The 20,080-nt window shown below is 44.7% G+C and overlaps 1 protein-coding gene across 1 annotated transcript in view; it reads left to right on the forward strand.

Moving 5' to 3' along the window:
- LOC122810946 (pulmonary surfactant-associated protein B-like) overlaps positions 1–20,080 on the forward strand; it is a 189,335-nt gene that overhangs the window by 49,934 nt on the left and 119,321 nt on the right. The window lies entirely within an intron of this gene.

The following is a 20,080-nucleotide window of genomic DNA, read 5'->3' on the forward strand; positions in this document are numbered from 1 at the left end:
AGAAAAAAATGTATCTCCAAAATAAAGGAAAGTTATTTAGTACACAATGCTCTGAATGAGAAGATTAAATGACATGAAGTCCACATGTGAAAATAAAAAGCATTGAAGATTATTTGCCATTTTTTCAGTCTAGACTTTTCCATAAGAACTATATTCACAAAATCAAATGCTGCTGATGTAGTTCAAAACAGAAAATTATTTATTCTGTTGTTACTCATCGATGTATGCATTTGTCTTTACTTATGTCAGATGTGTATCCTTATACCAGTAATTATCATACAAACAGCTGTACTTTCATGCTGTGTAGCTCAGTGTGAAATTTTAAATGCATGTGCAATAGCTGCAATTCGGAACATGTACCACAAAAAATAAACACAACTGAAAATTACAAATAAAAGCATAGCAGTACAAGACAATGATATATATAAAAAATATACAGGGAATATAACTACAAAGATTTTCTCTGTCAGCTTATTCTCAACATTAAGATGGCTTCCAGACTTTTCATTTTATAGGTACAAAACCCATGAGATGCTGAGAGGATGGAGGGAACTTGACCCATATTTGCTTTTCATTAATGACTATTGCCCCATGATGATTCTAATAGATATCATACCTTCTTCATCTGTATCATTCATTGTCCAGCATGAGTATCACATAAAAATCCATACAGCTTACTTTGAAACTGATAGGCACAAAAGGTGTTATTATTTATTTATTGCTGTTGAATTTCCATATATACAAACAGGCACGTACACTCGTGTCTGCACACTAATACAGACACACATGCACACGTGCACATATGCAAACACATGCATGTACACCTGATTCAAAGTAATGCGCTTACTTCACTTTTTCAAGAAAACCATTATACTACCAGTTACATGCATGCTTTATCATGATACATCTTTGAGGAAAGGTAGAACATTCACAGATGAACTCAAAGGCCACTGAAGAGAACATCAGTGGTATAAGCTACTGTGTCTGAAGTGCTGTACAACTGCATTTTTATTTTGTATACTAAAACTGGGATTCAGAGAAATCCCCTGTGGCTGCGTACACTGTCTATCACAAGTAGGTCATGTGTATGCAGTTTTGGAAAAAAATGACTCAGAGATAGTTTGGGTCACACTGAGAAAGACTTCATTACCAGCAAATTTGCATTTCTCTGAATCATCTATTATTACTGCCAGTGCTCAAAAACACGTTTCTGCAGTAATTGCCACTTGTGGCCCATTTATTGCATCGGCATAGGCACCTCCTCATTACACATACACAAACACACCCACTTGCATACACACACACACACACCCACACCCACACACACACACACACACACACACACACACACACACACACACACACACACACATATCCACTCTCAGTCCCTTTCCTACGCCCCTTTCTTCAGTAATTACCACTGGTGACCCATACATCACATTAGCATTAGCACCACCATTCATTCCACTTTACACATGCAGTCACCTATGCAGACATATTCTCAGACATCCCCAAATACACAAAGACAATAATTCAACATCATACACACCCCCACTTGAACAGACTCACACACACACACACACACACACACACACACACACACACACACACACACACACACACACACACACAAACGCACACACACATCTTCACTTTCAATCCTCTACCTTTCTCCCCTACTGCAATCACCCAGACACACACATACACACACACACACACACACACACACACACACACACACACACACACACACAAACTGTTATTCCAGTCCATTCATATCCCTGCAGACATGCATACACACTGCCACACACATCCATACATCCACACTCCCCACCACTGCCTTTCCACTGAATTTAACTTACTTGAAATGCAGTGTCTCTCACTGAATTGAATGGGTAACTGCCATCTTTCAGCCTTATTAATTAACATGACCAGCTAGACTAATTTATGCTGATGTCTGATCATATGAATCACTCACGAACATAAATCACTTCCCACAAGCATTTCTTTGGGATTCCACTAGCTGCTCCCCCAGACTGCCTCATTAACCTGTAGCATGATTAGCATTAGCATCCTCTGTGGCATGTCACTGTGGTAGGGCAATTCCTGAATCAGAAAATGTCACCATGAGGGCTGGACACTTGTGGTAGGGCTTACTACTCCTGGCAATTTTTTCTGAATTCTATGGCAAGTCCTTCGTATATCTTATGACAAGTATGGTCATCTAGTTCTTAGAGTTAACACTGAAAATTCACTTTACATTTCCGCTGTAGGAAACATTTTGCAACAAAATACCAAATGTGTATTTATACAATTTAAAACATGCAAATAATATATTTGCTAATTCCCAGGAATAACATACTCCAGGGTGGGAGATATACCCTGGGATTCATGAAGCTCGGCGCAAGGCCGGCGTTAGGCTTGTGCCGACCGTGTGGCGTGAAGATGGCGCAGTAGTGCCAAATGCATATTAATGAAGGCGCACTGCCGCCACAGCCACGTGCATAGGAAAGGAGCACGAGTGGATAGGGCATGTCGAAGTGCCACACGGAGGTGTGGAAATGTCAGCTGTCGACGTGAAACCTAAAATGCTTGCATATAACAATTTGCAAGCAACAGTAATCACATCTGTCAGTGTCAGTGGATACTGAAACGTATGCAAAGCATGCAAGACAGTTCCTGCGAACACAAAATGAGGAAGCAAACACAAATGCACAGTAGGGAATAACGGGTCCCTATCCCACGAACAAATGACATTGAAAACCGTGTGCCCGTAGTTCAACGCAGTGTAGATAGTTATACCAAGTGGAAGTGAAACGCATCATATGTTAGCACGCCGCCAATAGGTACGTCCAGCCCAATGGTCAGGGTCACCAGCTGATCCATATTGTGAGGGAGGGTACACATCTGGGCAGATATGTCCATAACAAAAAACACAATAAATGTACATATCTAGTGACCGTATGACCGAATTATATCCCACAACGCATGTAATAGTCACATACAATAGGTATGTCCATATTTCACATACCAAATGTGACAGGAAATAGAATAAGCATGTAAACGAAACAGAAGTAGCATATAAACTGCTACAACAATAAGGCAACATGTAGGCTGAAAGGAACAGTATTATCCATACCGTTGACTGTGGGTACATGTTGTCCAGTGCAGTCGGATATGTGTCTGGAATATATCCTATTCTGGACATAGGAAAAGGTGGCATCCTACCAATGATTTGAACAGTCATCCAAAATTCGCACATCAGCGGTCCAAGCAGAACTTGTCAGGATGTGTCACAGTTGAACGGGTATTACCCGGGTATACCAACCATGTCATGAAAGTTAAGTATGGGCGTGTACTTATGTGTGTGAGGTATAGCATGTGGAAAGTCAAACATGGCAGGGTAGTCCACACAACTATACAGGTACCTGACATATGTAGGATATGCAATGTGTTACCTTGACCGTGTCATGGGCCATCATCCAAAGCAGTGATGGATGGAGTTTTAGGAATATGTGTGTGTGGGGGATGAGTAATGGTATAATCCTCCAAGGCGACACTGTGTTGCATGCAGAATAGGTGAACCGGAGGTGGATGAGGGAGCACCGGGTGAAGCAGAAAGAAACACAAAAACATGTATACACATCTGCAATACAACCAGACAGGCCATACTGTAGAACACAATACCACAAACATATGAATATTAAAATGTGCGATACAAATGTATAGACATGTCACCAGCACATACCCACAGATTGGTCCTGATGGAACTGGCCATATCAAATGCAACATACCTGGATGCATAATGGACTACCCAGCATCCCCTCCACAGCGCACAACCTGCTCCCATACCTGAACGTCCACCAAATCCAGCCATACTTGGCCTACTGGTTCGGTGCAGCCACATCTACACATAGTGAACACTATGCATATGTAGTAGGTAGTGTCACCCTAGGCAGTTTCAGGATTGCAAACTATGTATCCCTTGCATGTAAACCCCCCAGCACATTTTCATAACACCAGAAGAATGTTCGGTATTTGTCTTGTTTTGGTCTTGTTCAATTTTTGGGATATCCCTCATGGGATAAGTAATCTGTGTAAACATTAGAATGGGTATGAAAACATGAAGTCCGGTGCTTTAGATATCTGGACACAAACTGGAATGTGCAGTAGTGGTGCACGAGAATGTCCAGCCCTAGATGGTCATGCAGAACCTACTACCCAGGATCAAACACCTGCCCGTGACGCACGTGTCTCGACATGAATAAGCGACAGAATATATTGCACACATTCTCATAGTGGCACATGGTATAAGGGTGATGAAGGCACTGACGTAAATAGGATACCCCCTGATTCACTGTGTGAGGGACAATTAATGTGTGTGTAGGTGTGACCTGACCAACAATGATACAATGCCAAATGTCCTGTGATTGTAGGAAATAACTATGTACCATACTGCAAGTAACAGTTGCCTAAAGTGGTCACGTCAGGGTAGAATAAACGTAATTCGTAGAAGAAACAGGCAAACAACAAAAGTGTCAAAGGTATAAGACTCACAGCTAGGAAACAAATGAATGTTCTAAACCTGCACTGACCGTGGCTATGTGTTAGGCCAAACAATCTGGTGTCCGCAGTAGGGTTACCATCTGTCCCGCTTTGCGAGGGACAGTCCATCTTTGGACAGTTGTGTCCTGACAAAATACATTACAAATGGCAGATGTCCTGGGATTGTAGGACATAATTATGTCCCATATGTTATGTAATAGTTGCAGAAAATAATTATTTCAGTATCTAAAATACCTAAATGTTACAAGAAACCAAATAAGCAACTAAACCGCTACAACAATAGGCTTTTATGTAGGCAAATAAGTAAAGTTCTATCCTTTGTACTGACCATGGGTATGTGTCGGCTTGTAAAATCTGATGTGTGTTCCAAAAATGTCCCAAATTGGCCATTTGAAAAGGTGGCAACCCTAGTCCCCAGAATACATCCCAACCTGTACATATGACAATGTCAATGCTACCAATGGTCAGAGCATTTACACAATAACTGGCCAGCCTCTTAACCACTCACAAAGCCAGTGACCTTTGGGGGAAAGGTGTTGAATGAGAATGACTACTTACAACAATGAAGAGTAATAGATGCATTTAACTGCAGAAAATTAGTAGTATTACGAATCTGTCAACACGTTCCAAGTTAATAGTACTAATATGGTAGAAGTGTCTGTGATTGTCCCTGAGTTGTCATAACTTTGTCCCTGTCATTGTAGAAACGAGTCCCCGAGTATCACAGAGATCTGTACACATAAGTACACCAACCAACTGTCACATCTGTTGACAGGACTATTGCATACCTGTAGTGAATTTATAACAGATGTCCAGAATAATATTCATCGTATCTATAAATGAATTAAATAGTCAAATGGGAAAGGAAACACATGGAAACCACCCCCCCAACCTGCATTATGTAGTGGAACCACTCCCCGCTCTAAATTATGTAGCGCCGACCCAATAATGTGGTCAGAGGTGACCAAACACCTGCGTCTGTAAACACAGGTAGAATGTTAAAATCTGGACTAACTCTGTCTATGTGCTACATCTGATCTTTGAACAGCGCCAGGGCAGTTCTAGTTACCAGTCGGCCGAGCCTAAACCCGGACCAGCACATGAACTTCCTGATAATCAAACACGCGTATGTGCAAGGACCATAAGCGTAGGAGTACTGAATATCCTTGGAATGAGTAGACTTGCAGCATGGGTCCAGAGCAGTAGGAAACAGGGAATGTCCTAATTGTAGTGCTGTGGTTTTCCCAGCAGGAGAATGGATGCCTGCTGTGTAAGGGAAGTGGTGAGGCATATGTCAGAGTAGCTATGAACCATGGGTATACATATAAATGAGCCAGAACACCAATAGTGTTGTGATTACAGCATCCGCCCAACGTAAAGCCATTCCCGGTTCAAGTACAACTATAGCACATATTAATTGTGTAATGAATGCCTCTGTGCTGTAAAGCCAACATTTATACATGTAAAGGTGACCGCGTTCGCATGAGTCCATTAACCGGATTCCATCAAAGTGGTACTTTCATAAGGAATAAGGCACATGTAATCCCAAAGAAGTGCCTGTAAACATATGTAACTCAGAATAAGTAGATGCAAGTGCACCTGCGTGGGTGTACGCAGCTATTAGCATAGCAAATGTATGTTTTCTTGTACAGCTGTAACTTTTATATATATAGATAGATGTGTGTATAGATAAATATCCACAGACATAACAGAAATATGCAATTATATATCTACATATTTATCTATATATATAGACATATATATATATATATATATATATATATATATATATATATATATCTATATATATATATATATATATATATATATATATATATATATATATACACATATATATATATATATATATATATATATGTAAGGAACGCCGAAAGATGAAAGCAAACATAAGGGTTGTGAAGGGAATCCAGACCAAGTAAGGAATTATGAAGTGCTCGCAGCGTATGTCACATAAAGCTGCACAAGTGTGAGTAGAGCACCGCTCTTCACACCAGAGGCAGGGTTATACCTGTGGCCATAACATCGTTGAAGTGCTATGTCAACATTGTAAACAGATGGAATGTAGTACATGTTGTGACCACCTACACTTGTAACCCGCAAATCGTTCGTAATCCATAACACCAGGAAAGGCACATATGTGCAAATATGAATGGATGGTGAACCTGTGAATACACGAGGCGGTACAAAATGTGTGTAGGGCCCCAATGCTCATAAGAGGGCAATGTGTAAAGGTGTGTCATGGCTGCGATATCAGGTATATAATGGCTGTTATGCGTGGAAACTCAACACAGGTGTGCAGGAGAAACTATGGATATGCGATTATGGACACAGGAGTGCTAGGGTATGTTGCGCCAGGTGCAATTGAGCAGCCCATGGAGGTCAGCTAATATGTAGGTGCGATTCCCAGATAGAGCGTCGTTTGCATGGAGACATGCGTGAATGGGCTTATCGTTGTCGGACGTTGTGTGTCAGGGCTGGCAGCCCGGCACGTAAAACCTATACGCCACCCATGAGTGGAACGAAGTTCTGCTGTGACAACCCCAAACCAGGAAAACCAGAAAGACACAACTACATGAAGACAACAATATGTTGACGTACAGTCACAGTAACACAAACACACATCCTATCAACAGTAATAATATGAATGTGCACAGAAACAAACACAGTAGTAGGAATAATAGACTGCGCATATGAGTAATAGGTCAAATGACACTGTATCACATCCCAGTTAGCAGCGGCACCCCAAACATGAAAAACGTGCGACATCTGTCCGCTGTATAACGTGCAATATACTGAGTACAAGTTTACCGGAGTGAAGTGTTGGTGTCATAATGACTAAGGCAATAGTATGCTGTTGAAGCAGAGATAAAACCCAATACACATGTGTAAGTGTCCATGTCCGGGAAATGTATAGGTTAACGGACACACAGATGTATATATAGATAAAAACATATATATACATATATCTATATTAATTTGCATACACATATATATTCATACGGATATATATATATACACACGCACAAGGATATACTACGGATATATATAGATAAATATATATACACAAACAACAGATAGTGATCTATACACATACACACGAAACAAAATATATATGTCAGTGTAGATATACACATGTACATAAATAGGTTACTTCACAGCAATTAGGGGTAACATATCTACAGCCTGGGCATATGTGACTGGGAGGTCCAATAAATAAACGTTGTACCCCCCACATCGCCCAGCTAGGCCGGACAGACATACAGACAGGCAATACAGATCAATACACTGCCGCTGTCCAAAACACCGGTAGGAAAGTACCAGTGGGAGAGTTCTGCAAGGTCTACACTTTAAACATGGATAACGGTGTCCCTTGTGGGACCCCAAAAATTCAGGGTATGTGTGAATCAGATGACACCAATATGAGCAGGATGTAGGTGTACATGGAACAGTAGGTTGTGCAAGTGTGATAATACATGGGTTGACAAAACTTACGACATGTGTCCCGAGACGGGGAGAGTGGGCAATGTGTAGGGGTGTGCTCATATCCCAGCTGCGCTCGCAGTAAGTATTTGTCACGACTGCTGTAGAGGGGTGCCCGGTAGGTGGACCATGGGTATGCATTAATGGGCTTAAGTGTGCAGGTGCTGGTTGGCAGAGATGTAGTGGGCCCAGTGGAAGTCATTAATATTCCTATGTGGGCATTCCATATGCCTACACCTCCCAAACCTGAAGAGCACATCTGCCGGATAGTCTGTAAACCATCGGGGGAATACATAGAGACCAAATCAGTGCCGTGTACCCGATTAGCATGGACGTCCATAGTTATGTATCAGAATGTAACAAAGTCCAACAAACACTTCCAGAACTAGTGATATTAGGTGAACAGGTGGTGGAATACAGGTAATGACAGATGACAACATGTATGAGTCATAAACAGCATGTACCTCGACAAACGTGAATGAATACATATGCTCTGTGACTGGTTAATAGAATGTGTCTGGTTAATAGAACCAATCATCTAAATGTGTCCCTCAGGGTGTTATGCATTGTTCCTGATACAGTGTTCATTCACACCCATTGGTATGTGAGTTCTGCTACTGATGGAAAGTGCATAATTTGCTGACCACCTTAGGTAGATGATAGCATAATAGAAGAGGTTCAACACCCGTATGCCTGCGAGGGACACACCCGTCTGGGCAGTTGTGTCCTGCAAAATGACAGTTATGGCACATGGCCTGTGAGTTCGGGAATGGAGGCTATATAGTGTGTGTAGTGGTGGCAGACATCAATTTGTTGTATCAGTAACAGCTACATGTAATAGGAAACAGTATTATCAATTATAATGCTACATGAATAACTTTAACATATGCAAACCGTGGAAGTTGTCCATTTACTACTGGCTGTGGGTATATGTTGCCTTGACACATGTGATAGCTCTACATATAGGGTCTATAGGGCCACCACCATTCTGAATGGCCAAAGGGGAACCTGCTCTGTAGAAATGTCAGATGTACCAGGGCAGAACATACCTACAGCCATGCATAGTACAGAAATATACATATCGGAACAAATCAAAGCGTAGTCTAGCAGCAGTAAAGTTGCTTATGCTACTACATATGACATATCGATGTGTCAGGTATACAAGACCTGTAACAAGCAACCAGTATGGACACGTACAACATGAGAATGTCCCCTAATCAGGACAGTTGCAATGGCTAGAGTATTGTCCATACCACTCAACTGTCCCTGAATGTCAGGTACGTCCCTGAGTTTGAATGAAAGTTTAACTCTGTCCCTGTTAATACCTCCTAAAATTAGTGGCTGTTGAAGGAAAGGTGGTGAATTATACTTACAGACTAATGACAATAAGTAAGAGTTATAAACAACTGTTACTTCAGAATATGTGTATTAAGTCATATGTTCTGATTCTGTCAATGTTTGCACTACTTTTGTAAGTGTCCCTGATTTTTCTTGACCTGTCCCTGATTCTGTAGAAATGTGACCCCGATTGGTGGAGAGTTCTGGTATTGTCACATGAGATATGCGTGATGAGGGGCTGTCCCATGCAAAGTGGGAAAGGTGTCACACCTACAGTCTCCTGTTGTGCAATCTGAAAGGTGGACAACGTGCAGTAGGTATGCGGTAGCACGACTCGGCGGACAGCTGCGTTAACAAACTCAGGTCACATGTCAGCATTGCAGAGTATCGGTTCCCATGTATCAGGCAGATGGGAGCAGATCATATAAGGAACACGCATATAATATGATTATGTCACTGGACAGGCCGCCGAGTCCGTACAGTCGAATGCCTGCCGTCGCAAAATGGTTACACATACCCGATACTGTAGCCATGTAGTCCGATGTAATATGCATCACAAGGGATCGCACATACCCAGCGTCTGTGACAAATGTAAGCAGAAAAGTCGGTGAGCAAGCGGCTGTAAGTGTGTTTGTCTACCAGTATGCCAATAGTGCACTGTCAAAAAAATGTTGAGTCTAAACGTGTATAAGGTGCTGTGACCAGAGGTCAGCAGGGCTTACCACTGTGCAAAGCCACGCACAACTGCTCCCACCTGCTGGAATGTGCCTTACCCAGTCTGTATCCAAAGGCGTTGGCCTGTCCGCAAACAAAGAACCGCCCTATACACGTGATGGTAGAAGTACCCTGTGCACATAGCTCATGTGAATTAACAATTGACCATGGCATATGTACAGACAATAGACCAAACACACACCATACAGTGCAGACATCCAACAGTATAGCAATGTACTGGCAGATAAGTCCGGACAACTGGTGTATGCATGCCTGGCCATCCTGTGTTTCAGTGTGTGAGCATGCCCAGTATGACTGTTACGCATGTTGTTGACCGACATTACTGTCATACCATCATGTGTGTGAGCATGCCAAGTATGGTCAACTGTATTGCATGTGTCACATGTCCAGATAGTTAGTACTGTGTTGCTGACCCCTCCGTTCTACACAGACAGGTGTCATGCTGTGTCTGCAGGGTAGCTAATGGTCATGTGGCATTGACAGTTGCTACATGTCTGCATAGCGTGGGGGGACATCCAACCACAACCACAGTCCTACACAGCACCGTGGGTGGCGCACATGACTCTCACATGTGTAGGTTTGACAGGGGGCACAGCCAACAGTTGTGCACATCTGCCACTACTGTACTGGTATACAGGGTACTCCATGTCAGTGTGTGGACCTACCTAAATTGCTGGTTGGAGGGATACCAGGGTACATCAGTTCCCAGCTTTAATTACCAGCACAGTGGTGTTGGATGTCCTAGCTTACACAACCTACATCAAACTGCCTGGCCTGCTGTCATCTGTGTGTGTCTTAGGGGGTTTGGGTCATTCAATGGGCATATCCATAGGCCATCATATATCATTTGTCTGCATTGGTCCACATCTGCCCAGCTGCATGGAACGTGTGTGGGCTGTACGGACACACATGATTGTCAGCCCATAATCTGCAGTGGGTTAGGACACCCTGTGTACTACAAGCTACCATTGTGACCTCCGTATGTGCTACAGAGGTCATGGTGCCACTATGGATGTGTACTGTCTGCTGCCCTAACATTTAGCCACCACAGTCACTTGCATGCTCACATACATACCATAGCAATGGGTAACTACACATTCTAATACAACTGTCACTTGTTAGGTCAATAGAAATACCCTGGGTGTGTTCCAGACTTGAGGACGGTGCTGGAGTGCTGCCTATGTTGGATGCACACAGTGCACCTCCTATACATGGCCGAGCACAGGTACTGTCATGCTTGGCATCCATTGTACTGTGTGCGGGTCAGAGAGGGGAAATCTGTGGGTGCCTACTGTGTCAGTGCATATGCCTTGTGTTGCCTCTTTGCCAAGGGCAGGTCATACTGTGCACAGGCTTTTGCCGACTGTACCCTGCTCAGGTAGTTCCTTCACCAAGTCACACTGTACCTGTACAGGCCTTGGCAGTGGTGTTGGGCTGTGTGGCCCTGCCCCATGCTGTTCCTGCTGCAACTGTTACTGCAGGATAAGATTGTGTAGCATAGCAAATACCATAACAACTTGTATGCATGTAGCTTGTGAATACTGCAGAACTCCAACAGATGTGTCCGGATACCAGAACTGTGAACTGAGCATCCCAAACACATGCACAAGTATATGTCTTGCCTGTGCATCCGCCTCAGTACGGTGTGAGTGTTCAGGTGTGTGTGCAATGCTGATGGGTGTCATCAGCCATGACACCAGTGTTTACCCAGCAACCCCCACTAAGAGACTGTAGGGGATGTCCATATTGGCATTGGTGTGCTACAGCTGTGTCAGAAGCCATATATCAGACACATCATAGCTTCCAGGGCAGACAGCACACACAGTCAATCTCATGCCCTGGCCATCGCATATGGCCTAGTTGTTGGAGGGTATGCCCCTGCAGTGACTGTAGGCCTTACCCCGCTCACCGGGTGGTGCTACGATGTGTATGTGTGTGCAGGCTATAGCACCCAGTACCCCAGGGTAGTCATCCATGTGGTTGAACAGATGCATATTGCTGGTCTACTAATCACGTGTGTTGAGGACATGTGCATGCTCATTAGCATGTGTTGACATGGTGTCTGTGAACTGGTGCAATACTCTGGATGCAGATGCCTGTGAGATACCCATGATATCCCCAGTTGTGCTGTGTGAGGTACCTGTGTCTAGTACATCTAGGTCAACACATACCATGGTATCCACTGTGATGTGTTTCCTTCGGCCTGTTTGATGTGTCAGGTGTGGCAGGCACAGGTCAACAAGCTGCTATAGAAGGTCTCTGTCCACCCTATAGTGCTCCAACATCCCCAGCCCATGTAGCCCCTAGTAAGTTGCCCTCGGTCTATAAAGTCTTATGTCACCCCAGTAAGGGTTGTTCGGCAGCATACACATCCTCACTGCCCCAGCCTCCTGCACATGTTGGTATATGTTGCCTGCTGCAGCCCATGTCATTTGGTTGGACTGTGTCGTGAAATGTCCCTGTAGGTATACACCGGTGGTGTAGAGTGCGGACGAAACCTGTGTGTATGCTGCTTGCTCGCATTAACGTACTGTTCATGTGTGGGCTGGCCATGTCATCTGCTGATTGTGCTGATCAACACCTGTTTGTGCAGCCTGTATACCCTGACTACCATACCACTGCTGTCATCCCTCCCAATGTCACCAGGCAGGTATAGACACACCCCTAGTTTGGGTGTGCTAAGGCAGGAGCACTCCCGAGGCACAGTTCTGCAATGTACATACAGTATGCCTGACCCCCCTCCCATGCTGTTAACTATATTCGAGACCTGCACCCGGCTGACTACACACATACACTCCAGGGACGAACAGCATACCCTGGTGATAAATGTGATACACTATAGTCAACCTCATCTGCATAGTATAGTCTTCTAATGAATAGTTATATGACCCATACCGAACCTCCAAATTAATAACCACTACTCAGTGTCGCTCAGATCCATACACAACTGGCAACAGGTGCCTTGCAATCACCATATTCGATGTCCCATGGTCTTCCCAGCAACAAAATAACCGGTGCCTACACGACTACAACCCATGGCCCTGCACACTACAGACGATGTGCATTACCACCACGCCATGGCAGATATACATAGATCCCAGGTTATCACGTACAGATCATCCGGCACAAACCTTCAATAGTGCTGATGTTCCCAGACATATATGTTCATATCTATGTCCACCTCTACATCTACATATATCATATATATTATTTGTATACATATATACATGGACATATATATATATATATATATATATATATATATATATATATATATATACACACATATACATGTACACACATATGTAGATATGGCATTTATATCACAACAGCGGACCATATGACAGCAATGCATTAGACAGGAATGAAAAGGAAACTACATGTGCCACCTGCATCATGTAGTGTTGTTACTATCAAGGCACGTGTGTTATGTTGCGTCACATGGGTCAGACCGTATCAAGGGTAAGAGTAAGGCTGCTGACAGTTACTCACCAGACCTATTGGCGAATGTATGTGTTGACAACCCAGTGTCTTGGCAGAATATGCGGGCTGTGGACACTATATAGGTCAGCAACAAAACACATTGAACACATCCCACAGCTAGCTACCCACAGATACCAACACATACGGTATAACTGCCAAACACACACACCTGCCATGCCTTGGAATCGAGCACCTACCTGTCTAGTCTACCACACTACAGCATTATGCAGTAACAGAACGCACTACCGAGTTCCAGCATCACTGCACTCCCACAGGCATACATCTAGGTGGATGACATCATCCGCAAAGGCAAAGACGCCGATAGGGAATGTATGTGGAGTGAGACATCTAAAAGCATTACTCTGTCCTCAGGCAGCGAGAAACACACACACACACATTTGGCAGAGCTGGGAGTTGAACATACACCTAACTACCTTATCACACTACAGCATTACGCAGTTACAGAACGTGCTATCGAGATTACTGATACACAGCACTCCCAGAGGCATATTTCTAGGTGGATGACATCATCCACACAGGCAAAGACGCCAATAGGGAATGTATGTGGAGTGAGACGTCTAAAAGCATTACTCTGTCCCCAGGCAGCCGGAAACACACACACACACACACACACACACACACACACACACACACACACACACACACACACACACACACACACACACTTGGCAGGGCTGAGAGTCGAACATACACCTAACTACCTTATCACACTACAGCATTACGCAATTACAGAACGCGCTACCAAGATTACTGGAACACAGCTCTCCCAGAGGCATATTTCTAGGTGGATGACATCATCCGCAAAGGCAAAGACGCCAATAGGGAATGTATAGAGAGTGAGCAGTCTAAAGGCATATTACTGTCCCAAGGTAGACGTAGACAAACACACGGCAGTGGTGTGAGCGGGACAACTGCCTATCTATGAAGCATTATTACAACACTACATAGATACGAGACGCGCCACAGACAGTACACCCTTCAAGACAGCCAACCAGTGTGTTCAATGTAGGCATCCATCCTGACGTGAGGTATGGACATATGTTGCCTGGATGACCACCATCGCTATACAGGATGTCAATGGCCATGCCCATAAACAGAGGCACATCACCGACACAAGGTGTCACTGGGCATGCTCACACACTTAGTATCACACGTCCATTTGGAATGTCTTGTGTGTCCATCTACACAACGGTGTACTGGGCATGCTCACACACTTAGTAGAAGCGAAGGGCTATCTTGCATGCACACAGATTCTAAACATGGAAGGGCACAGTTTGGAATGTACTGTGTGTCCATCTACACAACACCGTACTGGGCATGCTCACGCACTTAGCAGTTGCAAAGGGCTTTCTTGCATGCACACGGATTCTAAACACAGAAGGGCACAGTTTGGAATGTACTGTGTGTCCATCTACACAATGGCGTACTGGGCATGCTCACACACTTAGCAGTAGCAAAGGGCTGTCTTGCATGCACACGGATTCTAAACATGGAAGGGCACAGTATGGTGTTACTGTCCCCATGTACATGAAGGCCACGCACATGTACTGACCAGTACACACTCAAGAGCCATCACAGATGTCTCAGGTGCAGATCACAGAGGTAAACGCCGCAGTCTACTATGTAGCCCTCAGACATCACCATGTCCTTGGACCAGCAACACACATCCATACATTACCACAACACCGTGTGACTCATGACCAGTGGACTGTACATAGGTCTACAGCAACTGTGCAGACTACACATGTGCTGACAGGGTTGCATTGTGTGTTATGCAATGCAATGATACCACTGTACATAACCAGGTCTGCTCTACATATAACAGGGGCCCTGGGTCTTACACAGCTGTGACAGATGACTGTTGCAGTACACCAAAGAACACACATGTTTGGATATGACATACATGTAATCGCAGTGGATATGTGCATGGACCACACACACACACACACACACACACACACACACACACACACACACACACACACACACACACACACACAACACATATGTACATACCATAGCTTTTGCTGTCTTCCATGCAGACAAGTGGCTACAGCAATCACACACACGCGCATAGAAGGTAGGTCCATGGCTGTTGAATGCTAACAGTACATGAGGTAGCAATGTTGACTGAGGAAACATTCCCTCTGTACTAGTAACCCATGACACCCATCATATCATACAACAGTCCATGTGTTATGTATGTCATCACGCATGTCCACCAATTGCAATCCATAGAAACATGGCTACATGACAGGCATGTAGGACCAACACACATGTACATGTAGTGGTGTGCATGCAGCTACCATGCATGTGCAGTAGCTGATGTATGTAATTCATCTGTGCCTAACTACAACATGCAGTTGCACTGCAGCCCCATCATTGACACCTGTATATGGTGAAATACTGACAGTACGGTAGGATGTACATCAGGTATGGATGGATGTGTGTACATAAAGTTGTGATCCACCTTTGCAGATGGATGTTTGCCGGGGATGGCTCACAGGTGTGTCACAAGCCATCCTACCATTACATGTGCAAACAGTACGCTATGTTACTGTTACTTAATGGTGAAGACATAAATCCTACACAGCGGTCAGGTGTTACTGACTGTAAGTCACTTGACACCTGTAACACTTACATCCTCCCATGTGCATATAGCATCACAATTGCCGAAGGTAGCGTTGGTACACATAATGCGGCCAATACTGCTGCATGTCTGTCAGACGTATCATCATACAGCAGGTGTATCATTCACAGTACTGCCATGTGTGTTTGCTTGTGTGACCATATATGCCACATATGGTGGGGAATACATCCCAATTGTTACACATCCCTGTATACTGTTGTAGAGATCTGTACATACTGCAGTGTGGAAAGCATGATGTAGGCAGGGGTGGTGTGTGTATCACACACATGTCAGCTATCCATATGTGAATGACATTTGTGGACTCCAGTGTGTGTGTGTGTGTGTGTGTGTGTGTGTGTGTGTGTGTGTGTGTGTGTGTGTATGTATGTATGGCTGTCTGGTGCATGGAGTGAGGGTGTATGCTACCATACAGAACAGACAGGATCCCTAACCCCTCATGGTGATGCAATCTACTACCCTGTTGATGCCATCGGTCTCAGCCTTACTGGCTACCTGTACATGTTCATTCTCTGTGTCGTGTCATGTGGGTGCACAGTACTGTCAGGGTGATTTCCACATAGGCAGGGGTCCTGACCTCAACACTATCGAGTGTGCGTTATGGTGTTGTTGACCCCGTGAGTGTGGGCATGTTACTGTGTGTTTCTGTGTATGTCTGTGTGTGTTCTCATCCTGTAATGTGACAGGGTATTACTACTACACAGTGAGGCCTCATGTTATCAAGTGGCCTCTAACATTATCATTGGCCAGACCACTGTGAAAACCCCCCACACCATGTCAACATACCTGTGATGTGACCTGGTATGAATGTCATGTCTCTAGCCACTGTAGCCTATTAAACAGCCCACATGCTTCTGGATCAGTAGATGTGTGGACATCTGTGGTATGGTAGCCTTTCTAACAGTCAGGTTGAGGCTATGTATAGCATGCTGGTATTGCCATACATGCCTGTGAGTACTCCACATTTACACATGGGAAACGGCAAATACTGCTACTTGTTGGCACATGCAAGTAGACCATACTGAGGGAACCAGGGCATCATTAACAACATGCTGTTACTGTTGTTACCAAGACACATACTGTGAACATATAACAATGTATTATAAACCTGTACTACATGGTATGTCTGGTGCATGTCAACAGTACACAACTAATGTAATATACACTTCTTTCACTATTCTGTTCACCCTGTGCATCAGACCATTTGAGCATGTCCCTGCAACAATGGTGTGGATGACAGGGATGCGGCACAGGCATCATCATATGCACAGGGCAATAGTGTTTGCCAGGGACATAGGCTGCACCAGTGGATGACATCATGTGTGTGGGTAAGGGCCGGTGATCTGATTGGATATGTGTGGTAGCTATGCATGTGGGTGTTGCGGTGCCCTACAGATGTTTTTGCTGCGTGCGTGTATGAGTGCACACAGTTCTGCCTTTTGCCAGGCCTACACAGGGGTATTATTGACAGCTCCATATTGTACAGACCAGGATGTACAGCTCACTGTGTCTGGCCACGTGACCTGTGTCTGCCAGGGATTGCACGGGCACTACCAGGCGGAGGTACAGATTGGCTACTGTCCGATGACACATGTCCACTGCAACTGTGTCCCCACTGGGAATGTCCAGGGCCACATCCACATGGCCTGCTGTGTCCTGGTGTGGACAGCATAGCACCAGCTGCACTGCTACTGCTACCGGCACTATGGGAGCGGACATGTGCGGTGGCTTGTTCACATTGACCTGCACTAGGTGGTGTAGCCGGCCTACGTCCACGTGGCCTACACCTCACTCCTAACAGATGTTCCAGAACAGACAGCTCACACTTGCGGACTGCCATGCCACAGTCAAGGATTCTGACCATGTCACCCAATCACCTGTCCAGAACATCAGCAATCTGCTGTTGAGCATTTGCCAATGCCTGGATGTTGTCATTTAGAGTACTGATAGCAGCCCTCTGAAGCCTCTGCCCTTCTCTGTTCTGCCATTCAGCACATGTCTGTGCCACCATTACAGTCTGGAACATGCGTCTGGGGACACCAGCTGCTGCGCTCTGTCCTGCAGGTGCATGTCTGCCAGAGGTCCTCCTATGAGCAGCACTGGCCACATGCCTGTGTGGCACATCTGCAGTCATTACACTGACACCATGGTGTGAAGACACACCTTCTGTAGCCACAACATGTTCCTGTTCCAAGCTAACACACGCTGACTGTCCTTCCTCTATGGCCACTGGTGATGGGGTATGTGTTGGCATAAGAACTGTGTGCGGGGAAGAGGGGGACATAGATGGGGTGGCAACCATTAGCACAGATTCAGCCCCTGACAACCCTGCCTGTATCTCATGCATATGTTCATCACTGCTAGTATCTGTGGGGACACTAACATCAGACGGACCGCAGGAGGGTAACACACCTACATCACCTGTGAATTCAAAGAAAGACTCTACGTTACAATAGACACACACACAGACACACACACACACACACACACACACAGACACACACATACACACACACACACACACACACACACACACACACACACACACACACACACACACACACACACAGACACACCATGCATGTGATTTGACAGACGGCATGCAGCATGCATGTGATACAGCAGACGGCATGCAGCTCAGACATTAATAGTGGTAGTTAGCATACCTCCCTGGGTTGCACACAACAGCAAGCAGGTGTCATATCAGTAGCCATGCAGTTCACACGATCATGGTAGTAAGTATGCATCCCTGTGATACACCATGTGGACCAGCACAGGTTAACAGTACACATGGCTGAAGTGACCTTGACATGTAATCTGCTGATGTGTGCATTGACATGCATATATGTCAGACACAATGGTGTCCTGACACATGTACAGCATTGTAATGGGTATCACATTGCAGTGTTGTCTGTATGCCCTACAGATAGAATGCACGTTTAGCAAATGTGCATGAGCATGGAAGGGTAGTGTGAGGCATCTACATTGCTATACAGTGTGAAGTACAGACACTGTGCCATTGCATGGCATCATGAGGCGTCTATATTGCTATACAGTGTGTAATATGCACACATTGCATAGCCATAACTGCGTGCATACACATGACATAACTGTGGATTGTGACCCACGTTGCTGAGGTATATACACACCAAACCATGCTGTGTCATGTGACAGGTCACTGGAAGACCTACGGATGACACCCCTGTACAACTACTACAGAGTTTTAGCTTGTCTACACATGGAAGACTTGTCAATACACCATGTCCCACATGACATTGATGTACCACACACACGAGGTGCACAGCTGACCATGATGTCCTACAGCAGCAAGGGAAATGTACGGTATCTGTTGCCTGATGTGATGTCAATGTCTGTGGAAGCTGTACAGTCATGATGTTCAACACATCTTATATGGTCGACTTATGTGACACCTCCACTAGCTGTGCACAGGCTTTTATGTCCAGTGTACCACATCAACTGTATAATCAGTCAACTAAGGCTATAGTTGGACCATGTGTGGACAATGTGCAACAGGGTGTATACACATCACATCTACTGTGTGGCTACATGTCTCTGGCCATCCTCCATGGCCATGTGTGAACATGTGTTGGCCAAATGTTTGTGATGGCCATCTATCTCACATGTCTGTGTAGTCCCATACGACATACACCCATAGATGTCAGATATGTCACCGTCCACAGGGCTATGCAGACAACGGGTTGTATGTTTGGTATGTGGAGTATGGGATAGTGTGACAATATTGCAGCCAGAACACTACATGTCTGGGAC

This window comes from Protopterus annectens, chromosome 9.part0 (genome assembly GCF_019279795.1).
Source record: "Protopterus annectens isolate FY-2018-M chromosome 9.part0, PAN1.0, whole genome shotgun sequence".
Lineage (NCBI taxonomy): Eukaryota > Metazoa > Chordata > Ceratodontiformes > Protopteridae > Protopterus > Protopterus annectens.